This window comes from Oncorhynchus tshawytscha, linkage group LG26 (assembly GCF_018296145.1).
Source record: "Oncorhynchus tshawytscha isolate Ot180627B linkage group LG26, Otsh_v2.0, whole genome shotgun sequence".
NCBI lineage: Eukaryota > Metazoa > Chordata > Actinopteri > Salmoniformes > Salmonidae > Oncorhynchus > Oncorhynchus tshawytscha.
The window spans coordinates 28,535,589-28,542,303 of record NC_056454.1 but is presented as its reverse complement, the minus strand read 5'-3'; positions in this window follow the sequence as shown (position 1 = coordinate 28,542,303).

Below are 6,715 nucleotides of genomic sequence, written 5' to 3'. Positions count from 1 at the left end.
CATAAGAAACTAGCTCCCTGGTATACAGAAAATACCCGAGCTCTGAAGAAAGCTTCCAGAAAATTGGAACGGAAATGGCGCCCCACCAAACTGGAAGTCTTCCGACTAGCTTGGAAAGACAATACCGTGCAGTATCGAAAAGCCCTCACTGCTGCTCGATCATCCTATTTTTCCAACTTAATTGAGGAAAATAAGAACAATCCAAAATGTATTTTTGATACTTGTCGCAAAGCTAACTAAAAAGCAGCATTCCCCAAGAGAGGATGGCTTTCACTTCAGCTATAATAGATTCATGAACTTCTTTGAGGAAAAGGTCATGATCATTAGAAAGCAAATTACGGACTCCTCTTTAAATCTGCGTATTCCTCCAAAGCTCAGTTGTCCTGAGTCTGCACAACTCTGCCATGACCTAGGATCAAGGGAGACACTCAAGTGTTTTAATATGAAATCTCTTGACACAATAATGGAAATAATCATGGCCTCTAAACCTTCAAGCTGCATACTGGACCCTATTCCAACTAAACTACTGAAAGAGCTGCTTCCTGTGCTTGGCCCTCCTATATTGAACATAATAAATGGCTCTCTATCCACCGGATGTGTACCAAACTCAAAAAAAGCCAAACCTTGACCCAGAAAATATAAAAAACTATTAGCCTATATCGAATCTTCCATTCCTCTCAAAAAATTTAGAAAAAGCTGTTGCGCAGCAACTCGCTGCCTCCCTGAAGACAAACAATGCATACGAAATGCTTCAGTCTGGTTTTAGACCTCATCATAGCACTGAGACTGCACTTGTGAAGGTGGTAAATGACCTTTTAATGGTGTCAGACCGAGGCTCTGCATCTGTCCTTGTGCTCCTAGACCTTAGTGCTGCTTTTGATACCATCGATCACCACATTATTTTGGAGAGATTGGAAACCCAAATTGGTCTACACAGACAAGTTCTGGCCTGGTTTAGATCTTATCTGTCGGAAAGATATCAGTTTGTCTCTGTGAATGGTTTGTCCTCTGACAAATCAACAGTAAATTTCGGTGTTCCTCAAGGTTCCGTTTTAGGACCACTGTTGTTTTCACTATATATTTGACCTCTTGGGGATGTCATTCGAAAACATAATGTTAACTTTTCCTGCTATGCGGATGACACACAGCTGTACATTTCAATAAAACATGGTGAAGCCCCAAAATTGCCCTCGCTAGAAGTCTATGTTTCAGACATAAGGAAGTGGATGGCTGCAAACTTTAAACTTTTAAACTCGGACAAAACAGAGATGCTTGTTCTAGGTCCCAAGAAACAAAGAGATCTTCTGTTGAATCTGACAATTAATCTTAATGGTTGTACAGTCGTCTCAAATAAAACTGTGAATGACCTCGGCGTTACTCTGGACCCTGATCTCTCTTTTGACGAACATATCAAGACTGTTTCAAGGCCAGGTTTTTTCCATCTACGCAACATTGCAAAAATCTGAAACTTTCTGTCCAAAAATGATGCAGAAAAATTCATCCATGCTTTTGTTACTTCTAGGTTAGACTACTGTAATGCTCTACTTTCCGGCTACCCGGATAAAGCACTAAATAAACTTCAGTTAGTGCTAAATTACGGCTGCTAGAATCCTGACTAGAACCAAAAGAATTGATCATATTACTCCAGTGCTAGCCTCCCTACACTGGCTTCCTGTTAAGGCAAGGGCTGATTTCAAGGTTTTACTGCTAACCTACAAAGCATTACATGGACTTGCTCCTACCTATCTTTCCGATTTGGTCCTGCCGTACATGCCTACACGTACGCTACGGTCACAAGACACAGGCCTAATTGTCCCTAGAATTTCTAAGCAAACAGCTGGAGGCAGGGCTTTGTCTACCCATGTGAGAGACGCAGACTCGGTCTCAACCTTTGAGTCTTTACTGAAGACTCATCTCTTCAGTAGGTCATATGATTGAGTGTAGTCTGGCCCAGGAATGTGAAGGTGAACGGAATGGCTCTGCAGCAACGAAACACCCTTGCTGTCTCTGCGTGGCCGGTTCCCCTCTCTCCACTGGGATTCTCTGCCTCTAACCCTATTACAGGGGCTGAGTCACTGGCTTACTGGTGCTCTTCCATGCCGTCCCTAGGAGGGGTGCGTCACTTGAGTGGGTTGAGTCACTGACGTGATCTTCCTGTCTGGGTAGGCGCCCCCCCTTGGGTTGTGCCGTGGTGGAGATCTTTGTGGGCTATACTCGGCCTTGTCTCAGGATGGTAAGTTGGTGGTTGAAGATATCCCTCTAGTGGTGTGGGCACTGTGCTTTGGCAAAGTGGGTGGGGTTATATCCTGCCTGTTTGGCCCTGTCCGGGGATATCATCGGATGGGGCCACAGTGTCTCCTGACCGTTCCTGTCTCAGCCTCCAGTATTTATGCTGCAGTAGTTTACGTGTCGGGGGGCTAGTGTCAGTATGTTAAATCTGGAGTACTTCTCCTGTCTTATCCAGTGTCCTGTGTGATTATAAATATGCTCCCTCTAATTATCTCTTTCTCTCTTTCTTTCTCTCTCTCGGAGGACCTGAGCCCTCGGACCATGCCTCAGGACTACCTGGCATGATGACTCCTTGCTGTCCCCAGTCCACCTGGCCGTGGTGCTGCTCCAGTTTCAACTGTTCTGCCTGCGGCTATGGAACCCTGATCTGTTCACCGGACGTACAACCTGTCCCACACCTGCTGTTTTCAACTCTCTAGAGACAGCAGGAGCTGTAGAGATACTCTCAATGATTGGCTATGAAAAGCCAACTGACATTTACTCCTGAGGTGCTGACTTGTTGCACCCTCGACAACTACTGTGATTATTATTATTTGACCATGCTGGTCATTTATGAACATTTTAACATCTTGTCCATGTTCTGTTATTATCTCCACCCGGCACAGCCAGAAGAGGACTGGCCACCCCTCAAGGCCTGGTTCCTCTCTAGGTTTCTTCCTAGGTTTTGGCCTTTCTATGGAGTTTTTCCTAGCCACCGTGCTTCTACACCTGCTTTGCCTGCTGTTTGGGGTTTTAGGCTGGGTTTCTTTACAGCACTTTGAGATATCAGCTGATGTAAGAAGGGCCATATAAATAAACGTGATTTGATTTGATTTTATGGAAATAAATAGCCCAGGGTGATGAAGTCACGTGTGAAGGATGGATAAGGATGTTTGGATGAGTCAGGGAGTGGGGACAGGGTTAAGGACAATAGTTTATAAAAACTTTTATGAACTATTAAAGGGACAGTTCACCAGATGTTTTTTTACATTAATATCTAATGTCGTGGTGGATCCACATCCCATGTGTCACGACTTCTGCCGAAGTCGATGCCTCTCCTTGTTCGGGCGGGGCTCGGCGGTTGTTGTCACCGGTCTTCTAGCCATCATTGATCCATGTTTAATTTTCCATTGGTTTTGTCTTGTCTTATCATTGCATTTACTTGATAGCTACCTACACAAATAGCTAGCTAGAACAAAGTGTTAATAAGATAAATTTGTTAAACGGATTAAAAGCAATACAAATAAGTTCTCAAGGCTACACACCTGGTTCCAATCCCATTCATTAATTGTTGTGTATTTAACCCTCTGTTTCCCCTCATGTCCTTGTCAGAGATTGTTTGTTGTTATGCTTGTGGTTTATGGATTGGTGTGCGACGGGTTTTTGTACCCACGTTTATTTTTATTATGTATTTTGGTTTTGGAGTTTTTTTGTTTTACGTTAGTATAATGGAGTAGTTTAATAAGTTTGATTCTCCTGCGCCTGACTTCCCTGCCACCTACACACACGACATGACAGAATCTCTGACCCTAAATATGATGTCAGCAGGAGAAAGTACCCCGGACATGGAGGTGGAGGAACGCATCCAGGAGAGTACGTTGAAGCTTTACCATCTGGGTGTCGCCATGGATCGCGTTGTCCAGAATATGGACCGCTGGGAGAGACAGGGAGTTCTTCCAGCGCCTCCACCAGCACAACTGGGATCTGTCCTGAGCGCCCTTTTCCCGCCTGAACCCAGTGGGATCCGTCTCTCCATGCCACAGGGGTACGACGGAAGTGCTGCCAACTGCCAGGGTTTCCTCCTCCAATTAAACCTTTATCTGGACACGGTCCAACCATCTCCATCGGACCTGTGCCTGTCACTGTTCCTGAATTTTCCCCTCATTCCCAGCATCATTCCTCTCATTCCCAGCCTCATTCCCAGCATAAGGCGCTAGTAGATTCAGGCGCGGCCTCGTCTCGTGCCTCACCGGGAGAGCACTGGAGTGGGCCAGCGCCGTGTGTGGAGGGGAAGATGCGGCGGTTGGACGATTTTTGAGCAGTTCACACGCCGTTTCCGGGCTGTCTTCGACCACCCACCCGAGGGCAGAGCAGCGGGTGAGCGTCTCTATCATCTGAGGCATGAGACGAGGAGCACCCAGGAGTTTGCCCTGGAGTTTAGGACCCTGGCTGCCGGCGCGGGATGGAACAACAGGGCCCTGATCGACCATTACCGCTGCAGTCTGCGAGAGGACGTCCGTCAGGAGCTGGCCAGCAGAGACACCACCCTCACCTTCGACCAGCTGGTGGACCTGTCCATCCGGCTGGACAACCTGCTGGCTACTCGCGGACGTCCAGATCGGGGTCTGGTGGTTCCATCCTCCTGCACCCCCTCTCCGATACCCATGGAGCTGGGAGGGACGGTGCACAGGGAGACCGGAGGGGTTTCCCGCTCGTGCACCATCTGTGGCCACAGAGGGCACACTGCCGGTCGGTGCCGGGTTGGTTCCTCTGGGAATCGAGGCAGCAGGCAGGGCGCTCTTGCGTCACCCCAGGTGAGTCAGCACCATTCTCACCCAGAGCCCTCTGTCGCACATATTTGTGTCTGTCACTTTTCCTGAATTTTCCCCTCATTCCCAGCATAAGGCGCTAGTAGATTCAGGTGCGGCTGGGAATTTAATTGATAAAGTGTTAGCTCATAGTTTAGGGACCCCTATTGTTCCCGTGGATGTGCCTTTCCCCATTCACGCCTTAGATAGTCAACCATTAAGGTCAGGGCTTATCAGGGAGGCCACCGCTCCTTTGAGTATGGTGATGCAGGGAGGGGTCACACGGAAAATAATAGTATTTTCCTTATTGATTCTCCTGCGTATCCCATGGTGCTGGGCCTACCCTGGTTAGCTTATCATAACCCCACTGTTTCTTGGCCACAGAGGGCTCTCACGGGGTGGTCACAAGAGTGCTCAGGTAGGTGTTTAGGGGTTTCCGTTGGTGTTACTACGGTGGAAAGTCCAGACCAGGTCTCCATCGTGCACATTCCCCCAGAATATGCCAATTTGGCAAGAAGGCGACTCAATTACCACCCCACTGACGGGGGGATTGTGCGATAGATCTCCCGGTAGACGCTGCACTTCCCAGGAGTCACGTGTATCCCCTGTCGCAAGCGGAGACGGTGGCTAGGCAGACATATGTCTCCAAATCCCTGCGTCAGGGGTACATTTGGTCCTCCACTTCACCCGTCTCCTCGAGTTTCTAATTTGTGAAGAAGAAGGATGGAGGTCTGTGCAGTTGCATTGACTATCGAGGTCTAAATCCAATCACGGTGAGGTACAGTTACCCACTACCTCTTATCGCCACAGCGATTGAGTCAATGCACGGGGCTCGCTTCTTCACTAAACTGGATCTCCGGAGTGCGTACAACAGGGTGCGTATCCGAGAAGGAGACAAGTGAAAGATGGCATTTAGTACCACCTCAGGGCACTATGAGTACCTCGTCATGCAGTACGAGGTTGATGAATGCTCCATCAGTCTTCCAATCCTTTGTAGATGAGATTTTTAGGGACCTGCACAGGCAGGGTGTAGTGGTGTATATCGATGACATTCTGATATACTCCGCTACACGCGCCGAGTATGTGTCCCTGGTGCGCAAAGTACTTGGTCGACTGTTGGATCATGACCTGTACATCAAGACTGAGAAATGCCTGTTCTTCCAACAGTTCTTCTCCTTCCTAGTGCATCGCATTTCCACATCAGGAGTGGAGATGGAGAGTGACCACATTGCAGCCGTGCGTAATTGGCCGACTCCCACCACGGTGAGGGAGGTGCAGCGATTCTTAGCATTTGCCAACTGCTATGAGGTTTATCCGGGTTTTGGTCAGGTATCTGCTCCCATTACCTCACTGCTGAAGGGGGGCCCGGTGCGCTTGCAGTGGTCAGCTGAGGCGGACGGGGCTTTTAGACACCTGAAGGCTCTGTTTACCTCGGCTCCTGTGTTGGCCCATCCGGATCCCTCTTTGGCGTTCATAGTGGAGGTGGACGCTTCCGAGGCTGGGAAAGGAGCTGTGCTCTCTCAGCGCTCGGGTGCGCCACCGAAGCTCCGCTCCTGTGCCTTCTTCTCTAAGAAGCTCAGCCCAGCGGAGCGAAACTATGATGTGGGGGACCGGGAGCTGTTGGCTGGCGTCAAGGCTTTGAAGGTGTGGAGACATTGGCTTGAGGGGGCTAAACACCCCTTTCTCATCTGGACTGACCACTGCAATCTGGAGTACATCCGGGCGGCGAGGAGAATGAATCCTCGCCAGGCAAGGTGGGCCATGTTTTACACCCGTTTTGTGTTTACCTTCTCTTACAGACCAGGCTCCCCTCAGTGTCCAGCTGGGCGTCTGTACGTTCCGTCTGTTGTCCGCGATCGGCTGATCTATTGGTCCCACACGTCACCCTCCTCTGGTCATCCTGGGATCAGTCGGACGGT